Source organism: Passer domesticus, chromosome 1 (genome assembly GCF_036417665.1).
Source record: "Passer domesticus isolate bPasDom1 chromosome 1, bPasDom1.hap1, whole genome shotgun sequence".
Lineage (NCBI taxonomy): Eukaryota > Metazoa > Chordata > Aves > Passeriformes > Passeridae > Passer > Passer domesticus.
This window is the reverse complement of record NC_087474.1, coordinates 137,516,097-137,543,799: the sequence shown is the minus strand read 5'-3', so window position 1 is coordinate 137,543,799 and position 27,703 is coordinate 137,516,097. Positions and strand designations below refer to the sequence as shown.

At 39.8% G+C, this 27,703-nt stretch overlaps 1 long non-coding RNA gene across 3 annotated transcripts; it reads left to right on the top strand.

Moving 5' to 3' along the window:
- The first annotated feature begins 2,228 nt into the window (after nucleotides 1-2,228).
- Nucleotides 2,229-24,542, top strand: LOC135289750 (uncharacterized). Of its 3 annotated transcripts, none has more exons than XR_010352465.1 (5): nucleotides 2,229-2,287; nucleotides 3,245-3,353; nucleotides 17,818-18,038; nucleotides 18,597-18,735; nucleotides 20,308-24,542. It is a non-coding gene; the product is annotated as an uncharacterized LOC135289750 (long non-coding RNA). The 3 variants fall into 3 exon arrangements; XR_010352472.1 differs by having other exon boundaries at nucleotides 18,597-18,920; XR_010352469.1 differs by lacking the exon at nucleotides 2,229-2,287 and adding an exon at nucleotides 2,299-2,519.
- The last annotated feature ends 3,161 nt before the right edge of the window (nucleotides 24,543-27,703 follow it).

Genomic DNA, 27,703 nt, shown 5'->3' with positions numbered 1-27,703 from the left:
AGACCGTTCTCCATGAACTTCGCTGATGTGGCTCCAACAACAGATCTCTGCAAGCTGCTGCAATGTGCGTCCATTCCATGGGCAGCAGTCCCCCTCAGACTGCTGCGGTGTGGGTCACTCTCCCACGGGGTGCAGTCCTTCAAGGACAGGCTGCTCCAGTGTAGGCTTCTTTCTCCACACTCCCACAGGGTCACAGCCTCCTCCCAGGCTTCCACCCTCTCTGGTGTGGGTCTTCTCCATGGATTGCAGGTGGATGTCTGCACCCCCATGGACCTGCATGGGCTGCAGGGCACAGCTTCACCATGGTCTTCCCCATGGGATGCAGGGGAATCCCAGCTCCAGTGCCTGGAGCATCTCCTTCCCCTCCGTCTTCACTGACCTTGGTGTCTGCAGAGTTGTTCCTCTCGTGCGTTCTCATCCTGCTCTTCTCTGGTCTCAGTTACAACTGCGCAATAACTTGGGGATTTTTCCTTCTTAAACATGTTATTGCAGAGGTGTTACCACCAATTCTAATTGGCCCAGCCTTGGCCAGTGGCACATTCATCTTTGGAGCTACCTGGGATTGGCTCTGGACAAAGAGGAAGCTTCCTCTGTAGGTCCCTGGCTACCAAATCTTGGCCATGCAAACCAAATACACCACAGCTGGGTAGAGCCAGCAGAGTCAATGCCCATGCTGGTACTCTACCCTTCAATCTTCATGCAGAAATGCTGCTGGTGTGTTCAAGGGTGAGTCTACTGCTCTGTGGCAGCTCTGAACTATTCCCTTATAAAGATACCCTTTAGGATCTCTGCCTCCACCCAGCTGAGTTTTTTATACAGTTATTATTGGTTAAGCTATCAGAAAAGTCTTGAATAGACTTCAGTAAATGACTTAATCTTTTGTTCGCATTTCAGCAAGGACATCAATGAGAATCAATAAAAATAATTTAAAAATCTGCAGATTGCTGTCACTTTTCTTTCTCATGCTGTAGAGAGATGATTATGCTGAGGTAGGGTTTTTGTTTTGTTTTGCTTTCTTTCATTTATACTAGAGGATTTTGTTGTCAGCCCTTTTAAACTAGCCATGCTTTCATTTTGATACAGAAGAAGACAAGTAAGCCATCTTGACAGGCATGAGCTCAAACACAAAGTGATCAGGAAGTTAAGGACTGAGATAACAAAAGAAAAGTTGAGACTTAGCTTAGAGCTGTCAATACCTTCTTAGTATATATCTTACCCTATATCAGGGCATAAATATGCTGTGGGCACAAGAGACAGCAGGGCTGTCTGCTGCCCTTGGAGCTGGAGGTGCAGAGAGGGGTGGGGAGGTTGGTGCTGGCTCTGAGAGCCGTGCAGGCACAGTGTGTGCTGGCTAAAGGCTGATGGATGTGAGCTGGTGTCTCTGCACAGCACAGAGCTGTGCACAGGGCAGCTCACCTGGAGATCCCTGCAACAGGCTCCCTTCTTTGCACATGAGATGGCTTAATTTTCCTGCAGAGAAATGGTTATGAACCGTTCCCAGATTTTTGCACAAAACTGACAAAAAGCAGGAATTTGGTCCTTTTACTTTAATAAGCATGACCACCTTTACAAGCCAATAAAAAACTCCAAATCACCTCAGACTGACAGCAGTAAAATAAGCAAAATAAACCTTTGTTGCTGCTTTGAATTTTCTAAAAAATCCATCCAATATCTCACTGTGGAGGCAGTCTGTACAGTAACATGAACTGCAATAAACTCATCCCAGTACATGCTGAAGTTTCACGTACACACACACACACACACACACATAAAAGTAAACCCTTAAACTTAATCAAAAAGTAATTGAAAATGGAGATTTTTTTCTTAATTACATTGAAAATATATTTATTTTAAATGGTCTACCAGTTTTCATTTCAAATTCTCCTAGAGATGGTGATATTGGATGAAGAATTAATGCTACACTTTTTCTACAGCTTCCTCAGTATAACAGTCTCTGCTTTGTTATATGAGTAGGTAAAAGTTGATTTGAAAACTAGCACTAAGCAGGGCAATTGTTGCTTAGATTTATTTCAGAGATCAAGGCAGCCCAAGGAAACTAAATCTTTTGGCAAAACCTAAACTCAAAGCTAAGAAGAAAATGCCATACCCTAAAAATAATTTCATAAAAGATTTTCCTGGTGTCTCTAGCCAAGGTTGCAATAAAATTCACACAGAAAAACGCTAAATCATTGATCATTTTTGTCCTTTAAAAAATTGCACTAACCCTGGCCTCTCTGAAGTTTTAAACTTAGATCACGAGCTGGCACTCAAGAGTATCCCTGGAAAGGTGTGCTAATGGCTTTGTGAATAGGGATGTTCTCTGCAGAGGTTCATCTAGTGCTTGCCACAAGGCTTGGAAATGTAGTGCCAGGGGCTGTTTTGACTGGGCCTGGCCACCCCGAGGTCATGATCTTCCCGTGGAGTTTGTCATCCTGGCTGCACAGCTGCCAGCTAGGGAGCACTTTGGCAAGTCACCTTCTTGCTGTGATACTGAATGTTCAACGCTTAACACGTTCCAGGTGGGGAGGAGAAATGGGATGCCTGGTTCAGTGAAGACAATAATGGAATGTGCCTCTTCTGACCTGCTGTAGCTTATGCAGAAATTTTGCAGTTAATCATAGTGGATTGCCAGATACAAAGCAAAAGCAGGTCTGAAAAGTTTCAGCATGGCTTCAAATGAAACACGCAGAAATTTTTTCTAACATCTATAAAAATAAAATTCCTTTAGGGTAAACAAAAAACGCACAATAGAATGTATGCTCATCTACAAAGCTTGAGTAATGACAATGACAAATTAGTGTTGTTTTCTAAGGTTCTCTTTGATAAAATGACAGAAGATATTGTGCCTTTTAACAATGTATTATATCCTTTTTTTATTTGAGAAAATGAAGACCTTTGAAATGGGCATGTGTTTATTTTGGACTCAAATAATGGAAATATTAAAATATTTCCTATAATTGTTTTTAGCTACACAGTTTGAAGCAGAATCATCCACCATATGCATGATTATTTTCAAGACATTAATAATACCCCATTACAAGTGTCTCCAGCTCTAAGAGACTCCAGCTTTGAACTTTGATAATACATCATCATGATATTGTATCATTTGTAACAGATAATGCTGAAGGAGAGTGTATACAACAATGAAAAATTGAAAAGTTATTTGTTTTCAACTAATTGTATAGTTCCTGTCCTACATAATACATGAATAAATGTAATAGCTATGTTATTATTTCTTCTTTAGGTTGTGTGTAGACTCTGCATCCTGTCTGTCAAAGAGTTTAAAAATTACAAGGGAGATTTAATGTTGTCAGCCTTGAAGATGAGAAAATAATGAAGCATGTACCCACAAGGTGGTTAATTCTATATTATTCATTTGAAAGAAACTTAAAATGTTCTTTATCTCATATAAATTACTGTTAGGTATGAACTGCACAACTGCAATTTTATATTCTACCAGGCAAATGAAAATATAGAAAACATGGAGATATTTCCAGTGACAGTTTACAATGTGCTAGAAGATTTCTATGGATACACTTTTAAAATTAAAACAGTTTGGGTTTGTGTGTGCTGAAGCTTAAAACATAATTTGTTAATTGAATGGTGAGTTACCACAAAAAGCTTGTGACAAATTTTGGCCATAGGCATTTGTACATAAAGCATGCTTCATGGAAAAAGAGGAGAAAAATGGCAAATGATGGTGAAAAAAAATGCTGGTAATTTAGTAAATTAGAAGCATGTTTGGAAAACTAGCATGTCTGAGGGATTCTGTTGAGTCTTTGGTCTTGTTTTGGAAGTTAGAAAGTCCCTTCTTATCTCTAGTATGGCAGCAGGAGGATACATTCCTGGTGCAAACATACTTGGGAGAGTTTGCAAAAATTTGCTGAAGACTGATTGTGCTAAAGGTAAACTTAAATTTATTTTGGTTTTATATGCAAAGAGGTCTAATAAATTATCAGAAAACCAAACCAGAGTGAACTGTATTACAAATGTTAAATATAATTTAAATAATGACATTTTATCATTTATTGTTAACTTAACCTTTTATTTAATAGTAATAGGAATGCATACTTAACAGGAAAGTGAATTATATGCTAAAAAGCCCTGTATTTTTATAATATTTTCTTTAAAATGAAGTATTATTCCTTATATTTTAAAAGAGCTAATACTGGTTTAATTGATTGGGTGGGCTTTTTTCACATCTCTTTTCGCAAGTTCTTATTTTTCCTTCTAAAAGTTCAATATCTTATTTCAGGGTAACAGCAAATAAAAATAGACAGGACATTTACCTGAATAATTAAATTATAGTAAATTATACTTGTTGAACTGGTTCTACACTTCTAGAGAAAATGCAAACACAACTAAGCAGGATTTTCTTTTCTGTCAACCTTGTGCTCTCTGAGTAGGAGCTTGATATTTTTACTCAGGTTTTGAATTACACTAACTGCCTGTTTCATCACCTCACTTGGTTTGTTGGGGGAACACTTTTTAAATTTTATTTTGAAATTGCAGCTATATGATCACTTACAGATAGATATCTGTCTTTGTGGATGGAAAGCCCCTTCAGTGAGAAGGTTCAATGAAGTGCTTGTGAGCTGGGCTGTAATGGAGCAAGGGGCTTGGATAGGAAAGAGAGGTTTCAGCTGTACGAAGAGCTCTGGAGGCATTGGAGAGTTCCAGTAAGCAGCTTGGTCCTTGGCGACCCATGTCCTGTACAAGGCTGGGAAACTTCCACCTCTTGCCTTTCAATCAAGGAGTCACCTGATGCTCCTTTTTGTCTTCTGCTCCGTACGCAATCAGTCGCCACCTTTGTGAGAAGGTTCATTCAGCTGTTAGATGCAAGGCTGCAGCCCCAGCTGGCCAGGGATGCAGCAGGAGAGCTTTGTCCAGCTGTGTCCAGCTGTGTCCAGCTGTGTCCAGCAGCTTTGTCCAGCAGCTTGCGGGGGTCCTCTTGGTTCCTTCAAGGCCCCTGGCTAGGCCTCACTAGTTGCACTTTCTGAGCATTGGCTTTGTGTCCGGATGATCTTCCAGAGGAGAGGCACACCTGTGAATGTTGTTCTCACTAGTTACAAGTTGTCTGTGCTGGCACAAATTGAAGTCAACACCTCATGGGCTGGCTTTGCATCACCTGGGTGAAGTACAGGGCAGGCATGCTGGGTAGCAAAAGAAGGTTGATGGTTGAAATTACAGCAGAAAGCATGCAGGGAAATAAGAGCTCCTGGGAGCTCTTTTGAAGGCAACAGGGTGAAGGATAACTTTGAAATTGAAAGCTGACATTTTGCTTTTCATTGAGTTTCTGGTGTATCATTGGTGTCAGTCACAATTTTGTAGCAGTGAGAAGGTGTGACCAGAGACCCCACACCTGAGCTTGTCTTCCTGGAGACTGGGCATGCTACTGAGGCACACAGGTCCTCTGAGATGTCTGTAGCAGGCTTTCAAGTTTGCAGGAAACCCCCACAGCTTTTATGAGTTGTAGGTAGAGCAGCAAGCCTGGTTGCTACGAGTGACAGAATCAGGCCTTTATGTGGTTAATAATATGCTCTGTGCAGCTTTAGTAATCATTTGAGAGAAATTTTGGCTTCTTTTGAAAAATCAAAGTGATCATTAACTTACACTGAGCTGACACCAGAAATGAGTCAGAAAGGATCTTGATCTGAAAGCTTCCCTGTAGGGCACATACATGCATCCTCGAGCTTTTCTCTTCTTTCCCTGGGAAGGCTTGCCCTCATCCAGTTCATAACTCTTTGACTTTCTGCCTGATATTGGTAACTTTTGAAAAGTTGCCAAGGGGCAGAATTATCTGATTCACAGGAACATTTGCACATTCTCCAAAAACCCATTTTATTTCTCAATAAGAAAGATTGTTGTGAAATCTCATAGGAGAGTGATCATCATTTCCTGCTCAGACCATGGGGAAGGAGGCAATTGAAGCACTTAGCCGGTCCATAATCATGATTTGTCATACAGTCTGGAATCTTTTGTTGAAGTGGATGAATGGAGCAATACTGAGTAAACAAAAATTTGAGGATAGGGCTATCGAATCTGGATTGATCTATTTATGTTCACACTTCATAGACTTTAGCTGGTATGCTAGGATAATATTTGCTTCCCCACATTTCTGTAGGATGGCTGTATGTAGTAATAACCCAGGCCAAGTGCTGAAAAAATTACGAGGCCATTTTTGCCGAGGAAATTATTTTGCTGCAATGATTGTTAACAAGAAGGAGAGCAAAATGAATCAAATAAATTGCTGGTTTCTCCCATAAATGTCAGAGTGTTACTTCTTCTAACATCAGCAAGAGCTGTAAGGAACAAAAATTACATTTGAAGGCCCTCCTTGGTTTCCAGAATAAAAACTTTGGCCCGAGTGAAGGGGTAGTTCACATTTTGTGCTCCTTTCCATATTTGACCTGTGAAATTTTTGAATGAAAAATGAACTTTGCAGGCAATATGAAAATAAATAACAGGAAGGCAGGACTTCACTTTTTATTTTAGTTTGTGAGCTGCCAGAACCAGATCTTTGATGCTTCCTGTGTAAATGGCCTCTCAGCTTCCTGAGAGGGGATAGTCTACAGTTCACTGTCTCATTTTCTCGGGAGGAAGAACCTGAGTTGTATCACCACGTGAGAGCTTCTCTCTTCTTGACATCCTGGTTGTCAGCATCTGTGAGCAGATGTCAGAGGCTCTCCCCAGGGTGGGCAGGCTCACTGCTTCTGTCCTTTCACAAGAGGATACTTCCTGACACTGTCTTTCTGCATGTGTGTGCACATGCCTTTTCTCTAAACCCTCTCAAGAGCTATTAAAAAGCAGTTAAACAAAGTTCTCCAGCTGAGACCAAACGGATCTGTTGCTGAATAGCATTCCATAGCATTGCTTCCACACACAGAAAGAGAGGAACAAGTTCAGGGGAGATACAGACAACAGCAACGTTGCAGATTGAATAGCTCTGTAACCCTAAAGCTAAAAAAATCCATCTTGTTTTGAATCTTTTGTATCTTTGTGTAATCTTTGATGGGAGTGTTTTTCTATCTAGTTTCTGGGATTTTAGAGGTTTGTTATTTGCTGACACCTCTTTTTGAGACCAGTTCCTCCAGCAGAAACTTGTTTGGCTGCTAAACAACGTATAGTTTTGGTTGTTATGATAAAGGGACAAGGTGCTAGGCTGGAAAAGGTGGTTGTTCTTGGGAACCATTCAAGTAAGTCTGCACGATCTAGGAGAGACTGAGCAATTTTTAATAACTGACTGAACATTAAATCCTCCTGTAGCAACCCACTGCCCTCATTCTTCTGGTTCTGGTCTTCAATTTCTGATGTAAATTTATTCATGGCCATTTGCGTTGGTGTTTTGCTTTGATTTATATAGCTCTTTCCAGCCCTGATGTTGCTCCTTTTATATTCCTAGAGAGAAATTGTATCTCATCTGAGACTTTCTTTTGCTGGGTTAATAACCTGAGTTCTTTGACTCTTCTTCCTCCCTCCAGCCCCACTGCCCACCCCCATCCCCCCCTCAATGATTCTTTGAGATCATTCCAGCATTTTCCCTCTTTTTTCTGGTGGAAATTGGTCACCAGGATGATGAACAGAATTCCAAATTAGAATTTACTGTTGACAGTACTGCCAATGGCAGTAATGACAATCCTCTTTTTGCATTACCCAGTTAATCCTAAATTGCATGATTTGTCATGCCAAAATCACCTCCAGTGCTGATACCTTTGCTTAGGATCAACCATATAATCAGTTAAAAAACCTTTTGGTTTTTTTTTTTAATCTCTGGGTATCGGTAAATCAACTGGTAGCAAAATTTGTTGTTATTAGCCCCAAAGTGCAGTAATTCACATTTAACACTATACCTACTATTCTCATTCCTGCCTATCAGGCCTTCAGGATGCACAAGAGTATTATGGGCACATTATAATAAAATAGAAGACATGCTCATTGTTACGAGAAACCTGTAAACTTATTCCAAACGTGACACTATGTAAGGGTACCCAAATTGAAAGAAGGTAGTCTTACATTAGGTATTAGGAAGAAATTCTTTATTGTGAGGGTGGTGAGGCACTGGAGCAGGTTGCCCAGAGAAGCTGTGGATGCCCCATCCCTGGAGGTGTTCAAGGTCAGGCTGCATGGATCTCTGAGTAACCTGGTCTCATGGAAGGTGTCCCTGCCCATGGCAGAAGGGTTAGAGCTAGGAGATCTTTAAGGTCCTTTCCAATCCAAACCATCTTATCAACTTATGACTGAGGCTGAGGTAAATGAATGAGCTCGCAGTGTAGCTCAGAAAGACTAATGCGTGGCATGATGGGATTAATAATTTTTAATTTCATTACTAAACCAAATAGAATTTCTTATTAATGTGAAGCAGCAAACACGGCTGACAGAATGTTGGAAATCATCAGAAAGGATATCCAGAATAAGTCAGGGGATTCTGAATGCCATTTTGGTCTCTGCATATGAAGTACAGTGTGGAGAAGGTACAAAGACCAATAAGGTGATTAAGAGGATGGAGCAGTTTCCTTATGAGGAGAAACTATAAAGGCTGATACACTTCATACAGGAGACAAAAAGGTTGGGGTTGCAGTGTGACTAAACTTTTGGAAATTGTGGAGATATTGGATAAGCTGAACACAGAATGGCTTTTAAAACAATTTCTTGATATTAGTTATAGAGGGAGCTTGGTGAAGCCAGTAGGGGACTGGTTTAAATACAAAACAATACTCTTTTTACTTCAAAGACAGGGAATTACTGGATTTAGCTACTACAGAAGTCTGTATACACAGTGTCAGCAGGCTCAAAATAGATTAGTTTGTGGACATCAGGTCCAATTAGATCAAATGACTTAGAACCATCTACACTCAAATTTTGAATAGTTCCAAATACAGAGGATCTATAACTTGTCAGGGCACCCTGGTCCACTGCTTGACCACCCTTGCAGTGAAAGAGATTTTTCTAATCTTTAATAGAAAATTTGCACATTTCAGCTTGTGTCTGTTGTCTCTGCTTGCATCACTGTGTGCCTCTGAAGAGAGTGACTCCATCTTCTCAGTACTCTTCCATCAGGTAGTTGAAGACAGCAGTATGATTCTCCACTGAGCCTTCTTCCTGCAGAAGTAGAACAAATTCAGGTTTCTCATCCTGTCTTTGTACCAGCTCCCAGCCATACTTATGGCTCTTGATTGGTCTTGCTGCAGTGTGTCCATGTTTTTCTATTGTTTCAAAGAAATGTGTTAAATTTGAAGCTGATAGATTCAAATTTATTGAACTGATATCTTCCTTTTAAAAACTTTTATAAAACTCATCACAAGGAGTTTTTAAATCTGGAGAGACACTAATATCATACTCATCCCCAGCACTGAAGTATATGACATTTGGTCATATTGCTGATCCTACAATTTGGGTTTTCAACTTGAGAGTGCTATAAACCTCCAAATATTCAAAGTGACATTTGCAAAAATATTCGTCTTCCACCTTCTAGAAATAATATCATAAACATTGTCAAAATTCATTAAGTTTAAAGGGCAGGAAGGTCTAATATCTGCATAAGGGACAGGATGAAAGGCACATACTCCAGAATTTCAATGAGAAATCCCCAGTTGACTTAAGATGGCTGTTCCAGTAATGGTAAAATTCCAGGTATTATCTGCATCTCTTGTAGAGACTTTCCTCCTTTTACTTCTGAGGTAGAAATGCATTTTGTAGCTTGAACAATGAAGCGAGTGATTCTTCTGGGATTAAGGCTGCAACAATGATGGTGCAGACATCCCACTGAAGAAAAAAACATTTAATTGTTCTATGAAATCTAAGAGCCAAATGTAGTTCCTAAGGTGCATATCTGTATTGTACATACCTAAAAGAATGTAGCATCATACAGGTTTCCCTCTCTGCAAACCAGCAATAAAAGTCAGATATCTGCTATGTATTGATTTACTCCACTGCTTCTAGACTGAATTGGGTAATAGCTTGCCATTAGCTTGCACTTCATCATCTTGTGGCATCTAATCAATAGATCAAGTGGTAGCTGCAGTTAATCTTATTTCTACATATCAGTGTACAGATCAGCACAGACTTTTGTTTGTTTCTCTTCATCCTCTTCAAGACTGATCCAGGAATTCCCATTCTTGATGGCAGGATGGATCAAAAACCTATTGCATTCCCTCCTTCCCCTTCTGTAATTTCCCCATACCCAGACTTGAGCATCACTATCAAAACTCAAATTTAATCTTAGTCTAAATTTAGACACTCAATCTTCTCTTTCTTCCTCCTTTCCATCTTTAAACATTTCAGGCATGTCATCAGCTCTTTCTGTACGTGATTGGCACTTGGTTTCCTCTGCCCAGCTCTTTCCTGAAGCCCCCTTTCCAGTCCTCTCTCTTGTAGTTTCCCACAAATGTTTACTTGGGCAGTTTTTTTGTCCTTTCTTTCATGAAAATAGCAGGCTTTCTCTTATAATAATTTTTGTTATGTACTGCTTTTTGATGTTCCTAACTTTCTGGTTGAGATACCTGTACATGACTTAATCCATAGAATCACAGAATCATAGAATGGTTTGGGTTAGAAAGGACCTTAAAGATCATCTAGTTGCAACCCCCCATGACATGGGCAGGGACACCTTCCTCTAGACCAGGTTTCTCAGAGCCCCCAAAACTGGTCTTCAGCACTTTCAGGGATGGCACATCCACAGCTTCTCTGGTCAGCCTCAGCACACTCACAGTAATGAATTTTCATGGAACAGATCCTATTAGAACCTGTGCTAAGGCACATGGAGAACAGGGAGGTGACTCGAGACATCCAGCAAAGCTTCACCAAGGGCAAGTCCTGCCTGACCAAAGTACTGGCCTTCTGTGATGGGATGGCTACATCAGTGGACAAGGGGAGGGTTACAGATGTCATTTATCTGGACTTGTGTAAAACCATTGACACAGTCCCCTGCAACATCCTTCTCTGTAAATTGCAGAGGGATGGCTTTGGGCGGTGGACTGTTTGGTGAGTGAGGAAGTGGTCAAAGAGTCACATGCAAAGGATAGTGATCAACAGCTCACATTCCAGTGGATATCAGTGACAAGTGGTGACCCTCAGGAGACCACATTAGGAAAAGTGTTATTTAATATCATTATTAATGACATAGATGAAGGGATTGAGTGTAGCCTCAGCAAATTTGCAGATGACACCAAGTTGAGTGGTGTGGTTGACACAGCTGAAGGAGGGGATGCCATCCAGAGGGACCTGGACAAGCTCAAGAAGTGGGCCTATGGGAACCTCATGAAGTGTAACAAGACTAAGAGCAAGGTTCTGGAGAGGAACAGATGGAGAGCAGCCCTGCTGAGAAGGACTTGGGGTTGCTGGTGGATGAGAGGCTGGATGTACCTGGCAATGTGCTCTTGCAGCCTAGAAAGGCAAACATGTCCTGGGCTGCAGGAGAAGAGGTGTGTGCGTGAGGTTGAGGGAGGGGATCCTGCCCCTCACCTGGAGTGCTGCATCCACCTCTGGAGCACAAGAAAAACACCAATGTGTTGGAGCAAGTCCAGAGGAGGCCACCAAGATGACTGGAGGGATGCAGCACCTCTCCTGTGAGGAAAGGCTGAGAGAATTGGGAGATTTCAGCCTGGATAAGTGACAGCTTCAAGTTGACCTGATCCCAGCCTTCTAGTACATGAAGGAAGCCTACAAGAAAGACTGAGAGGGATTTTTTACGAGAGCATGTAGTGGTAGGACAAGGGGGAATATCTCATATGGTCCAATAATTTTGTTTATTTTTCTAATGTTGTGTGTAAATGAATTGGTGCGTGTGGTACAGCAGCATCCCTGCAATCACAGTCCCCTGAAGGTTCAGGTCGTGGGTAGCTCTGACTCATGTGTTCTGGCTTTCACTCCAGGGAAAAAAGGCTCCTTCAGGGTGAAGGAACTGGTGTGTGTGCCTGCCTTTTGCCCAAGTCCAAATTTCTGGGCTGCATATTACAGCCCAAGGAGATTGTAAGTGCTCTAAGGTGCCCCAGCTTGGACACAGCCTAAAAGTCAAGAACATTCAGAGATTTTGTTATTTTATTTTCATTACTTATCTATATTTGGACTCAATTCAGACAAAAATAGAAAGAAAACACAAGCCTGCATTTGTGGTACCTGCTTTGCAAGTCTCTGCTTTTAATAAAAATACATTCAGATGTATTACACAAAGCAAAGAAATAATGTTCAAAGAAATAACTGTAAGGCCTCTTTTTGAGAATATCAATAAAAATAGAAACAAAAAACAACAAAGACATATTTGATCTAAATTTGACATTTATGAGCCATTGGCTTCAGATGCAAGTTTGACAGGTCTGTATGGATCCATCAGGAAAAAAAGCTCCTTCACTCCAGACAAAGAGAGATTTAAAAGTATTATAAGAGAGCATGTGAGTCACATGAAATGGCACTTAGACCCACAAATGAGTAGTGTGGGCAAATTAACTGAGGACATGTGGCACAAGTTATGAAATGACAGCAACAAAAAAAGAATGAGATGAGAGGGATGCAGTGAAAAGAAGGAACTGAAGAGCAATGGTTGTGCTTGCTTTGGATGGGCTGCTAGCTGTGGGAAAAATAATGGATACAGCTGGATAAATTATTGAGTTTTGGATGAATTTTGCAGCTGGGGTGGTGACATAAAGTACCTGTCCTCACAGCTATTTTCCTTCATTTATAACCTGGTCACCCATCCATCTCCAAAATCACCTTATAGTGTACACTTCTGAAATTGTGCCCCTCAAAATTGGGGAAGTCATTGGAACAAAAAAGAAAAATATAGAGTTCTTTCAAGAACTAATAGTTTTGTTATCATGTGTGAGTCAGCTTGTGTTGGAGTTGAAGAGCTTTGTAGCACATTTGTTAACTGTGCAGCTAGTGAAGTTTAGTGTTTAAATGAATGCCTGTGAAAGTTGTCTCATCCAACTAAATCAATTTATTTTAAGTCTTTGCAACAAATCTGTTTTTACAATCTCTTTGGTATTAGGTTAAATTCCTCAGAGTAAAATGAATTGCATATCAGATTTTGCATATTATGAAAGCTGTACGCACAGTGTTTCCAGGCATGAGAATATTAATTGGTGGAATTTAAAGATGAATACAGATGGCAAGCCTATTAATAAATGATGGGTAGGGAAGTACACACCAATTCTTAGAAAAATATTGTGTGTGGAGTGTATGGTGTAGTTTAAGATAAGCACGATTTTCATCCCTAAAGAATTTTTATATATATTTGCAAATTAGATCTAATATATGTATGTAATAGAAAAGGATAACTCTGCAGCAGGTTGAAATTGCTCACTTTTAGTGAAAAATAGAAATATTCTCATTAAGACAGAATATTTAACAACTGGCAGAGTGAGCATTTCTTGGCTGAGTATAAGGAAAAAAAAAATAAACACAGCATCTCTCTGTGCAGTGTAACACTGTGAAGAGGCAGTCCTGTGACATCTAGGTTTGTACTCTCAGAGCTCAGTGGAGATGTGCATGTGCTTTGCAAGGATTTATAGGCTGTGACAGAGAGAGTGCAACATTTTATGAGGATATTGTGAGTATCAGGACCACTGACCAACCAAATGCTGCAGCCCTGCCTGGTGGTAGCCTTGGTTGTGGTTGGGGTGCATGGGGATGAGAAGCTGATGGAAAAATGGCACTCAGCCAGGCTCTTCACAGTGATGCCAAGCACTAGGACAAGAGGTAATGGGAAAAAAAATTATGCACAGGAAATTCCACATAAATATGAGGAAGAACTTTACTGTGCAGGTGACCAAGTACTGGAACAGGTTGCCCAGAGAGGTGGTGAAGTCTCCCTCACTGGAGACATTCAAGAACCATCTGGACACAATCCTGTGCCATGTGCTCTGGGATGGCCATGCTTGAGCAGGGAGGTTGGACCAGATGACCCTCTGTGGTCCCTTCACATCTGACCATTCTGTGATTTTGTGAAATTTTGGTATTGACCAAAATACCAAAATACTTGAGGGGGAAGGAGATGATGGATAGAAGGAAGGTTGGAGAGAAAACACCCTTCATGCTATGAAATGACAGAAAACCAGATAAATATAAGTTAAATTTGATATATACTTCTTTCATCCTGAATGCCAGTGTGAAAATTTCCCTGTATATTATAAATGTAGAACATTTCTTACAGCACTTAAGTTACCAAGATCCCATTGGCATAACTTCAGCCTAAATTTTACTCATTTTCTTCACGGGTTTAAAATCTCTTGATCAAATCCAAATCACCTTTATAAGACTCTGGGATAATCCTTCAGGAATACTTTCAGTAGTTCAGGGCTTTAGTTTGTGCTGCTTTATGATCAGTCTTTTGTATTTCCTGTACCTAATTATGCATTTTAATGAAGCTTGCCTCTATAACTTTCATCTCCCATAGAGATGATAATTTTCACTTAGAATAATTTTAGAATTCTTTCAGATGATTAGTACTCTTTAGAATATATAATTTTTTTATTCTGGCAGTTGGAAAGATCATACTAGTAATTTATGCCTGTTCTAGGCTCAAAACCTTCCTGAGTTTAACGAAGCCAGTTTTAAGTCACACTGTGGAAATCTACCTGAAAATATCCTTTCATATTGGCTGAATTTTGGGTTGCATTGAGGGATATCAGCACAAAAAAAGAGATGCAACCTGGGTTTAAGTGGATCTGACATAGTACATGTGTGCAGTGATTCCCCTATATTGGTTTGTACATCACTTTTACTACTGGAATGGGCTTCAGGACCTTCAGCTTTTTCCATCTGGCACAGAGAAGAAGCTGAGCTTTCAGCAGCAGTAGGTCTGGTTCCTGTGGGATGTCACTCCCCACACTCCCCCCTGCCTAAGGTGGATGGTCCCACGGCACCAGCAGCCAAAGGTCAGGGCAGCAAGCAGGGGGTGGGGAAGGTGTGGTGGTGGCTGGGTGTGATGCCTTATTTGCACAGGCACAGAGAAGACTGGAAATTAGTGAGTGAAAACAGAGCCAGCTTAAGAAACCTCCCATGAATTTTTGACTTCGAGCTGTCAATGTTTCCAGCTATTTTTAATACTTGCCTTGCGGGCAGAGATAGAAGTATGAGTTTGATAGTGGGCACAGGTGGTGCCATGGCCTAGCCTTTATTGTCCTTGGCCATGGAGGTAGAGGAGGATATTACTACCTGAAGTCCTCTTCAGCTAGGTGGGGAGCTGCAAGTGGGGGTGATTGTAAGAAACATCCCTTAATTGAGACTCTATGTGTTTGTTGGGGAGGGCTGGAACAGCTGGAAGTTTTGACACAGACCCTTTGTAATCCTGCTGGGATCATCATCCCCAAAATGGATTTTCATAATTGGAAGAGTATGAATAACATCAATAAAAGGTGGTTATTTGCCTTGTTTTTCTTCCTTTTTTTTTTTTTCCTCTGGAGTTTTATACTATAGTTGTGAGCCATCTCTGTTAGTAGTTGGTTTGTAGACTGCTCTAATGAATAATTAATAATTGCTCTTTAATTATTGCTTGAAAAAAAAACTTTTATAATGAAAGTACTGAGGATGTTATTCTTTGTTATTCTTGGGTCTTTTTTTTTTTTTTTGCATTTTTCTGTGAAGATATCTTTATTTTGCTTGCTTAAGGAAATAAGACAATGTGGTAATGGGAATATACATGTATGTGAATTATGTTTGTGAAGGTGTACGAATATCGCTACCTTAGTGCCTTAATGTTTGTCTGACCAATTTCTACAAAATTTAATGAAAGGATAGAAGTCTTACAGTCAGTGTGTTCTTAAACGCTCTGTGAAAAAATAGAAATCCTTGTAGAGGAAAGAAACCCTTTTAAGAACTTTGCCAAAGGGAAGTCTGCTGTTTTTAAAAGACATCAAAGAATCCCAATGGAAGGCTTCCCCCTTGAGATGTAAACCAGCAGGGTGGTTTTGGCTCCACTGCAGAGAAAGCTATTTGTTTACTCTATTTGGATAACTCCTGTCCCTTCTTCAAGTCAGGAGACCATTTTTTAGTTAATTGTAATGTTAACTTAAAGGAGACTTGAGGAATTTTTGTTTTGTTTTGTTTTGAACAATGCAGAAGTCTAAGTATAAATGGCAAATCTGCTTCTTTTCCTTCAAAAGTGTAGCTGAATTAACAGGTGTTGTGTTAATATAATTTATTCTGGAGAAAAAAACCCCAGCCTAATTTGTGTAAATAATAGAGGCTACGTAGTGTTGCTGTCTCCTCTTATAAAAGCAGAGAGAGAATGGATGGAACACAACAGTCAACGTTCTCAGTTACCAAAGTGGAAATTCAGTCACTCAGCAGTCATGCTGGGCTGCCTGAGAGAAAAATTTCAAATGACAAGAGGAGATCTGAATGTGATCTGACCTGTGGGAAGGGGAACTCCTAAAACCATGTCACTATCTCACTACCCTGAGAGTGGATTATCTCTACAAATCCTTCTACTGCTCACTAATAATGGGAGAGAATGGAGCTATGAAATGTGATTGTTTTAGAGAAGACACACTCTTTACCTTAGGTACCATATATATAGGTGCTGTACATAACAACCAGCTGCTGAGAAGTGCCCAGATTCTGACTCAGAGAAATCATCTGATTCACAGAAGCTGTTGATTCCTGTTAATGGGGTTCACCCTCTCAGCCCTTCCAGTTAATTTCTAGCACAGCTGTCAATGCAAAAAATATCATGTTGCAGGACTAGGACTAATTTGGGAACTCTTTTATTGCAAAGAACATTCTCAGAGAAAGTGAAAGCAGCCTGGGACTTACCAAGGTGGATGTATAGTATTTACAGATGGAGGTTGGAATGAAAGGCCCAAACAGTTCAACTTATTTAGCAATGTCCCATTAAGTTTTGAACATCTTCAAAGATGAGGGATCCACAAAACCTTAGGGTCCAGTATTTGACGGCTCTTGTAGTAGAAGAGGTTATCCTAATATTTAATGGGAATTTTGTATGTTCCAACTTGTGTCTTCTGCCTTTGGTCACCTGTCTGTTCACCTCTGGGAAGAGAGTTTCTGCATCCCCTTTGCACTCTCCCATTGGGTAGCTGAAGATAGCAGTAAAATGCTGCAGTGTGCCTTTGTCCAGGCAGATTGAAGTCAGGTTTCTCATCCTGTTCTCATTTCTCTTGTGCTCAGCCCTGACCATATTGATTGCCCTTTACTGGCCCTGCTCACTATGTCTGTCCTGTTAGAACAGACTAATATGTTGGTAGTTCATTGTACTGCTTACCAAAACACAAAAGTCCTTTTTTGGCAAAACTTCAGGTTTTTTACCACTTTCTTTATTTACCCAGACTGTACTATTGCTTATTATTGTTATATCTACATTGCAAGATTTGGCATTTGGCTTCTATGCACTTCATAAGATTCCTGCCAGCCCTTTTCTCAAAGCCATTGAAGTCTCTGCATAGCAGCTCTACCTGCAGCATATTAACTGCTCCACTCAGTTTGGTCATCTCTGCATTTACTGAGAATCTTCTGGGTCTTTTATGAGTAGTATTGGTCTCAGTTTCTCATCATGACCTGCTTTTCCAGTGAATATCTCACCAACCTGGCCACAGATGACCATGAGAGGGAGACTTTGGTAAAGTCTTGTTGTATAAATTATCCTACTGCTTTCTTCTCACCCATTGTGCCAATCATTTCACCATACACAGCTATCAGGTTAGGCGGAATTTGCCTTTGGTAAATCCATGCCAACTGTTTCTAATCATGTTCCTTTCTTCCATATTTTTTTAACATGTGTTTACATATTTGAATTGTTTCCTTGTGTTGTCTGGAGTACATACTAATTAAAGTCTCTTTTTTTCCTCCTAATTAAATGGGATATAGTGAATCACTCTATGGAGACATTAGCACAAACAACAAGAAACTTTTAAGTATATCAAGAACAGCAAACCCATGAAGGAAGTGATGGTTTTTGCAAGCTTTTGAAGAATAATAAATGGTTATGACAGATGCACAGTCCACCAAAAGCCTGAATAATTTCTTTGAATAGGTCCCCTCTTCAGAAGGTGTCAGGGAGTTCATCACGTTGATCTTACTTGTGTCAGGTAAAAATGGAATGATGAGAAGGAACAATTTTTTAAGGGCAATGGCAAAATACCTTCAGGGCTCTAGGGGAATACCCAGGAAATGCCAAGACACCCAGTAATGAGGATATGGTTAAAGTTTCCTGCAATAACACATGACCTGGATTGGAACTGCAACTGATTAAAACCACCACACTATGAAAGAGAATGATAGAAAATCTGGGGATGATCCTAGAAAAGTCAATGAAACTTATAGTACTTAAACTGGATGAAATAACTAGAAATAGTTATAAAGCATCCAGATGACATGATATGACACAGCATGAATGACAGTTATATAAAGGAAAATAGCCACCATTCGCTTGGATTTTAAAGGGCATTGATATATGTTGAAATACTAAAGAAATAAAGAATTAGTAGCGATGAGTTAGTTTAGACTAGATTTAAACAACTAAAAGCTAAATTTAAATTAATCTATAATTTAAGTCAGTAGACTGCAGGCCAAGTAGCCAGCACAAGTAACAACTGACATAATCATTTTACGGTTGAACCCTCCCTCCTCCCTTCCTCTCTCCTCAGGAACAAGAGTAGCTGTTGCCATTGCATTGTCTAAGACTCCATAAGCAAAACAGGAGATAAGGAAAGCAAAAAAAAAAAGCCTCCTTGGAAAGATAAAGAAAGGAATGCAACAGCTCAGGGAGGAAAAGTGACTGCTGAGGTAAGATGAGGAATTACCAGCTTTAAGAAAGAACTGGAAAAAAATTTGAAAGGTGAACAGAACGGAGGAGTTGTGGATGCTTTGAACTTGTGAATGCTTTGAACTTTAAGGAGTTGAATCTGCATGATCTCTGCTGTAGAGCATCTCCAGTCTCATGACTCACAGGACATCTGGCCAACAGACTGGTGAGAGTTTATTAACAGGGGCTACATGTCACTGCTCAGCTCTGCATAGTTGTGTATGTTCCAGTAAAGCTTGTCTGTTGGAGGATGGACTTTTTTTTTCTCAGCTCTTGATTACCCACTACCCACATTTATCACTCTGGCATCAGATTTAGCTTTTCTGGGTGGGCTTGTAAGTTAAGTGAAGTGAGAAAGATAGGCTCCCAGGCAGGACTAGGGGTTTGAAGGATCACTGTTTCCATCTCTGAATGCAAGGAAGGTGGAAGTGCCAAGATAACTTTGTTTTGAAACAGGAGCAGTTATCTCCTCATTACTATAAAGTAGATTGGAAATAACTGGAAGTTAGCAATTCACACTTCAAATGTATGTGCTTCCCAGCCAGTCAGCTATGGCATGTAAAGAGGCACCTGTGACACACCTGGTGGTGCGTCTGCTGTCAGGAAAGGCTTGTAAGAGTCACATCAGACCCTGGGATAACCAAGTGGCCACTGCCCCACCTGAACAAAGTGGAGGAGGTCAGGATCTGTCTCCATGGCTGTCTCTGCCTTTGATTTGTTAATAGATAAAGAAAATGCAATGTAAGTCTATGAGGGCTTCCTGCCTAACCAAAACTGCAGAAACCAGTCTTTTTGGATGGTACTGTAAAAGTGACAAAGCCAAGAAATTGGGTATTTTGGTTGGTTTGTAGGTGGCCCAAATGACGATGGAGGGGAAACACCTGACCTGGGGTGTGTGATGGGGACTGTAAATATTAGCAAAATGATCCAGGAAAAGATGCTGTTACTTTATGTTCAGGCTGACAGGTGGCAGCACTAAAAGATACCTTGGTGGATCAGTCACTGCTGGGATCCTGTTTCAGATTGTGCAGTGAGGCACCAGCTCTTGCTCTGCAGGAAAAGGTTGTGCAGTCTGCAAATAGCACCCCTCCTTCAGCTTCAGCATTCAAGGCTGCAAGTCTTTAAGGGACGGCCTCCTCTCGAGGAAGGACAGAGAGTTTTGGCAAGATAGTCTTGCAAACACCAGCTCTAACCCTCTCTGATTTGGTGGGATAGTTTGGGATGGAAAGTGGTATGATGTCACAAGCATATCAACTTAAAAACTTGACAGTGCCTAAACACGCAAATCAGGTTGTTAACATGTGCTAACCTTCAGGGAAATTCAGGAATGAATAAAACCTTGAGAAGATTATGAAGTGGTGCCTGATGGTCTAAGATAAGTGAAGATGTAGTGATGTGTGTTAGGAATATAGCATTTATGACCACCAATTACATGCAAAAGCAATAAACTCACAAGAGGATGTCTAGACTATAGAGCAGGTTGTGAAATGGACCCTTCTTATCCCAAACTTATAATATTTTCATCAACTGACTGAAGTATTTCCAACTTACAGGAAGAGAGCCAGCACAGCTGCTCAGACAACGAAAGGACAGATGTTTCTCTGACAGAAGCTGGCTATGACTTGGGCCTGTATGTCACAGGAAAAATTATAAATGATTGTGTCTGGCATTGGGGTTTGCACAAAGGCTTTGCATTGCTGGACATCCCCAGGGAGAACTGCTGAACACTGAGGATGGCTCTGAAAGAGGTAATAAAGCAGCAAGGGAAGGTCTGAGAAATGAATCTCCCAATAATCCTAACGCTGGAATGAGGAACTACTGCATCTCCTGCAATAGAAGAGACTTGAGGATGCTCCATTTGTGATTAGGAGCGTGGCTGCCAAATAAATTACAGCCATATGGTCCAACAGACAGATGGATTCAAGGCATGTTAAAGACAGTGTCAGCTACACACCACCAGGTAGCCGAGCATACATTAGAAGCAAATGTTCAAAAGATGGATAAAGTAGCATGCTTGTTGCACCTGGCAGAATGAAATATTGGAGACTGAGTAACAGAGAGTCAAAGGAAAAAAACCACATACTGACACTTCAGGGGATGAGATTTCTTAGAAGTGTCAAGTAGGTCAGCCCCATCAGCTAAATCTAAAAAGGGGAAGAAAGGCCAGAAAAATATTTCTATTTTTCGAATTCAAATGCATGGAAAAGATCATGAAGCTGAGGATTTGACTTTCATTTTTCAGAAAAATCAAAATGTAGCCTGACTGGGACAGAGAAAATGATAAATATCACAGAACCTCTGGCCTTGTTTGAGTGCAAGTACTTTCAAATTTGTGATTTCAGGATTTCCCCTGGTTGCTGGTACATGTATACCTGACAAAATTAACACATCTGCAAGAAGTTTGGCAGGAAAGGTAATTGTTCCCAGTAGAAAAGGCACTCTAACAAAGGAGATGGAATCCAGGACATATTTAAGTAAAAGACAGATAAAGAGTAGCACATATTGGTCAAGGTATAAAGGCTACATGAAAAGACACTGGAAATGTGAAAATAAAATTTTAAAAAGTGTGCTTAAACTTTTCCAATATTTAACACTCAGGCCACATGACACATCTTTTCTGTCTACCCTGAACACAGCTGCTTCATATATGAAGTCTGGCTGATCCTACTTGTTGGCCATGGCACTGAGAGGAGCAGGAAACAGGGAACTCAGGCAGATCAGTAGCATTAATGCTGGAGCCCTTACACTGTTGTACACTGTTGTACAAGTAAGTCCTCCTAACTGAACAGAAGCCAAGCCACAGTACTGGGACAGTGATTCATAGGAGATGTGTTGCCTGCCTAGGAAAAAAATAAATCAATCCACAAGAGAAAAGATCTAATGTTATTGAAAGTACTGGAAGGATGGAAAGTAAAAACAAAAACACAACCCAAAGTCTCTTGTTCTTGGTTGCAAACAGCACTTGCAGCAGATGCACTGTGATGGAGACTGTCCTTCCCACTGAGATCAGAAGGATTGTGTTGGATTCAGCTATGGATAAAGGGTGGCAAGCACAGACTTGATGGAAACTATTCACTTTTATTCAAGTTCTCAGTTTAATGATTGCCTGGTGTGTCATTTTAAGATCACTCTGCAGAAGTGTAAGCAAACAGCATTAGCTTATGTATGAAAAGGGTGTGTGAAAAAAAGATGTGTGTGTTTCAGAATAACGTGTGAATCTGATTTAATTAATGACATCTCTAATCAAACTGTGTTTACTGACTCAAATGTAGCAGTTATTGGATTTTTTTTTTGTATAAACCACCTGTGTTTTCTGGTAGATTAGTCATTAAATACTGTACCCAGCATCAAAATATAACCCCAAATGCAATAGATATTAAATTGTCTGATGTCAAAGAAATATTAAAACACACAGATTTTCAATAACTATCAGAAATGCTATGGAAGTAGCCAGAATGGCCTTGATACCAGAGTTGTGTACCACAGTGGTAGATACTGGAATGAATTGGAAGAAGGAAGAATATCAATGGTATGGTTTTCTTTGGCTGGTCAGTCACCCACAGTTGTTGGAGTCTTGAATGTCTCTGTCTTGGCCACCAAGAAGTATTGGCTGCATTACTGGGCACATCCCAGTGAGCCTGAAATGCCATGGACACCTGCCATGGTGCTGATAATAGTCTCATTTATTAAATGAGGTCTTTCAAGGAAGGTGGGACAAGCAGATGGTTGCTGACATGGGTTGCAGTTAGCGTAAAAATATTTTTCTTGAGAATTGTTCTTGAGAATTTTTCTTGAAAATTTTTCTCTTGCAAAGTCCAGCATAGGTGCTGCCATGTACTGCATATGTGACACAAAGAACAGAACAGGAAACTGGGGGGGAAATGTCCCTAGAAAGACAGAGAAAGCAGTGTAACAGCTGAGAGAGGAAAAGCAACACTAAAGCAAGCCTCAAAACCAAACATGGGAACAAAGTCAAAAGATCCAGAAGAAAGAAGCAGTGAACACTTTGAACTCAAAGGAGCTGAATCCACTTAGATCCCTGCAGGTGACAAATGCCAGGCCCCCAGTCCTCCCAGGATGTTTGAGTAGGAGATTGGTGAGATCTGCTACAAAACAGTGCTTGGGTTATTGCAGTTGTGAAGGTATTTTGTGAAATTAATCTGTCTCTGTCTCAGGTGTGTAGTCCCTGATATACATATTTTCCATTTTAGAAACAAAGGCTGATTCTGCTTTCAAAGCCACTTGAGTCTCTGGAATAATACAAAGGAGAGTAATTAATATCAGAACCTGTGCTGCATCAGTTCTTCTAACTTCAGTGAAATAAAGAGGATATTGAAAGTGTCATGCGTTTTCAGCACAGAATGTGTTCATTTCAACTGATGTACTGTGAAGGGACAGTTTATACCAAAAACTACTTATTAATTATTGGATGAAAAATTACCTATTGTATTGTGTTGTATTTAATTCTCTTCTGTCTGCTATCAGTTTCAAAATCGCTGAATAACTCTTGGGGTTATGCCTCTTCTCAAATACATTTGATATTATATCCATGATTATGTATTTTTCTCTTTGTTTAACTCATTAACTTTCTGTTTCGCCTTTTAGACCATTTTTTTCCCTTGAGCTTGTTCCAGTGTGGCTTTTCTGCAGCTTTGTCTTTGGAAGATAACTCAGAGTTTTCAGAGTGAAAATTCAGTTCCATTGCTTAAAGAAGCCTTGTTATATAAGAAAAAAAACCAAAGACTGATATACGAACCCTTTTTTCATCCACTTTGGTTATTAGACAAGTCTTCTGGGGATTATCTCAGTCCAGAGATTCTTGAACTTCTGCCAGCACCATGGTACACTTCCAGTGGGTATATATAACTCTTTAATGCCTAGAATGCAGCTGGATGTGTTGGGTTTACAGATACCCAGAGTCTAATGCACATTGTCTGCTGCAACACCGATTTGTTCTTTTGCCATAACTCTTACTAGATTGTTATACAATAAAGAGCCAGGTGCCAACAATCTTAGTGATGATGCCCCAGCTAAATCTGCTTTAGATGAAAGTGCACCTGCTAGAAGTATTTCCCAGGACATGCAATCATTTAGCCTATAAATTTAAATAATGCTTATTCTCTTGGTTAAATTACACCTAGCAGTTTAGTCAGATACATAAAGAAAAACTGGTACGTATGCCAAAAATTAATAAATTTGAGTCTCTGATCACTGATGCAGATTTTACAGCCCTGGAACTCTATGAATTCCAGTGGAGTTACTTCAGATTTATTCCATTTAAGCATGAAAAGGTTTGGAATCACTTGTAAGGATTTTCTTTTATTATCTGGAAAAATATTTACAAAGATGTGTTCTCCTGCTGTTTTATTGAATTGTATGCAGTAGTAATGGAGATGTGGCTTCTGTCTTGAGCCCTAGTTTTCAGATTTTAGGCTGAAATAACTTTCTAACCATGTGCTGTTTCATAGCTAACCAAGTGAAAGGCTCTTGTTGCTGTAGGAAAATTTTATTGCCTTTAATGGATGCAGAATTTCCACACTGACTTCACTGAGTAACAACACAGGGTACAAATCACCAAAGGTATTCTACCTTTTGTAAGAGCTTTTCTTGAATAGTTACAACTTAGGTGAGAGTACAGCATTTAAAGTCTAAGTAATTCTTCTTGTGACCTGCTATAACTCATATGTTGTTCTTTAGAAATCAACCCCCTGAAGAGCTTGTTTCTTTCCACTGGATATGTGGTACTAAACTAAATTTATGTGGTGAAAGTACACATTTGTGTTAAAAATGGCTGGGGGTGTAGGTACCTTACAGAATTTAAGGATTACAAAGGACTTTGCAGATCTGTTCAAATCCATATTCTGGATGACTGAAACTTATTGTTGTCACATAGTCATGAACATTATATCATCTGATGTCATTGCCTGCAAAGTCTTATGCTAACCAGGGTTGCCTAACTAGTACTCCTGCTGGGATGTCCAGGAGAAAAGAGGGGCTGGATGGCTGACAGATGCTTTATTGTCTCAAGTCTTATTGTCATAATAATGTCTGTGATTAAAAGTGCATTTATAGTCCCACTCTCATGGTCAGTCCTTTTCTATCTGAATTTGATAATTTTGTTTTATGCTGAAATCCAGTTTTATTCTGTGTGCACAGTAGGTGATAATAGGTCTTCTGGAACGGTCTTAAGTTATCTAATGGTATAATTAGAATTTTAAATACAAAGGTTCCTTTTTAAACCATTACAGAGTCTTCAAAAGTCTCTCCTGGCTTTATTACATTATGAGTAAAACTTCTGTGCGAGGATGAAATAACAGCACATCTTCAGAAGCTGTGAACAGTTTCTGTATAACAGAGAATATAATAGTATTTTTGATGATACAGAACTAATTAAAAAATTGTTTTATTCACATAATTTTAAGTAAGTGTAGCATGGCTTGCTCTGTTAGTCAGCAGAGGCTGTGCTCTAGAGACATACAACTTCTTCTGCTGAGGAGTTGGACCAGTCTGGCTTCTAATTAGTTCTACCATGCTCTTTCTTTCTAATGTCTGCAGGATTATGGGGGTCTGCTATGTTTAAAGAGGCTTTTCTGTGCAGTGTTGTCCTTTAAGAGCATTGTTCCTTTAGATTTTAGGCCAGCAAATATAAAATCTGAGTGGCCCAAAGTGTCTTTTTAACAGTACTGGAATTAGAAATGGAGAAGAAGTAGATCCAGAGTCAGGGAGTCAGACCTGATTCTGTGCAGCAGCTTTTCCTTAGCTACATCCAGCAGATCCTGGGCAGAGTTCAGAATTAAAAAAAAAAAACCAAACAAAACAAAACAACAACCAACAACAACAACAACAACAAAGAAACAAAAAAGCCCCTTATTAACATGTTAATACTGGTATTATTGCCTGTTCTTTTGGCACTTAGCTTTCCTCTTGGAGAAAAGCCAGCTCATCTTCTGTTTTTTTCAGTGTTATTGATTCTCTTGAGATGCTACATACTCAGGTCAGGCTTTGTGATTTGTGTTAAAGTGGTGGAGCTCAGAGTAAATCTATTAATTTATTTCAGTGTAGGAAGTAAGAATCTGAACACTTACTGCTGTTGCTGAATCAGTAAACAGAGGTTAATAAATGGTGCCACTCTGCAGATATTTTTTTGCAGACAGCACCTGGAATAATCTTACAGTATTTGTAGGACATTAAGCATGAGTGAATTCAATGTAATTTTAAACTTGCAGACTTTCAGGTAACAGTGTGGAAGAAAACATATATTACAGGGGTTTTTATTGTAGTTCTGAAGCTGGAGACTTGAAACCATTTTGGAGTGACTAAATTTTGCTGTGAAAATAAATGTTTCAATTGCAGATCAGGGTGATTTTGAGAAACAAGTTTAGCTGCTGCACAAAGATTATATCTGCAAGAGTTATAAAAAATACATCACATACAGGAGACCAGAAGTGAAGTGTTACAAAGGCAAGAAATAAAATGAGTAAGCCAGGAATGAAAAAGGTTATAGTCTGGCTGGAAGGTAAGTGCTGAGTGGTCTAGGCATCTGCACAGTGAAGATGGGGCTGATGTATTGTAAGCTTTTGTACATATCGGGAACTACTTAAGATCACAAAGTTTATTGCTATGTAATTTTTTTTTGGTGAGTACTGTTAGCAAAATTCACAGATGGATTCAAGAGAGAAGTAGATTTGTTCAGAGAGATAGATGTGGTAGTGATGGGCTGAAAATTGTCAGTAAGGGAAAAACTGGGAGGAGGAACAACTTACTGAGTGGCACAGTGCTGCAGACAGACTAGTAATTGGAAGGCTGTCAGTGACTGAGGGTTAGAAGAATGAAGCTAAGCACAGTATGACTCTTTGGGAAAACTGGTACTGACACAGTTCCAGATTTAAGCCTGGGAGACTTCAACACTGCCCCTCAGAACAAGTGCTAATTATCAGATCCCACCTTGCTCTAACTGGAGCAATGTAGAATTCACCCATTTTTTGTCTCCTGAGCCTGAACACCAAACAGGTGACTGTGATTGCAGTGATATTTGTTATTAGCTACTGTTTTTCATCCCAGTTCATAGACAAGCAAATAAAAACTTTTGTGTTAGTGACTCCCTTGTCCACAGGTGAACAAAACTGCAACAACTAACTTAAATGCAGAAAAAACAGGAACTTTGTTGTGCAGCAACGTTATTTATATTTATTTCTTTGTTAAAAATACCTTAAATATATGATAAATTGTCAATATCAAATACCATTAAGGGAATTAACCTGTTATGTATCTGTTCTGTACACAAATCTCTCTCTTTGGTTGTCACCATGCTTTAGGATAGTCTAGACACCAGAGAAATCTTGTACCTTCAAACATTACCTGAACCAGTGGGAAACATGGAGAGAAAAAATTCTCACTGTTTGGATAGTATTTGCTGCTTGAACTTCCATCTCTCTCTTGTCTAGGAAAGATACAGTATGTTGGATGGAAAACACCTATGGACAGGACCTGGGCCACAGGCAGCTGAATGGACCTTGGGGACTGGATTATTGAGAATGGCAAGGGATGTGAAGAATGTGGATAATTTCAGGAGAGTGCTCGGTGGGACACAGGAAATTTAAATTTCATGGTGAAGGTGTAATGATATTGAACAAATACAGTGTCAGGTTGTGTGAAGATACCTGGTGTTCTTGTCCCCAAAAGGGCAACTTTTCCTGAAGCATTCTCACTTAGATAAGCTGTTTATTAAATGTGGTGAGTGCAGCTTGGGAACTATACTGTAAGAAATACTTCTGTACTTTGTAAGATAATTCCCTTATTGTTCCCTAACCTGTTGTCATCACTACAAGATCTGACCTGGACCTCTCATTAATCAGAGCTGAAGAGTTTTGTAGTTCTCACACCAGGGAAGGAAGTCAGGGTTTTAGTTCCCAGCAATCTTCTCATATCCATAAATATTTTTGTTACTTT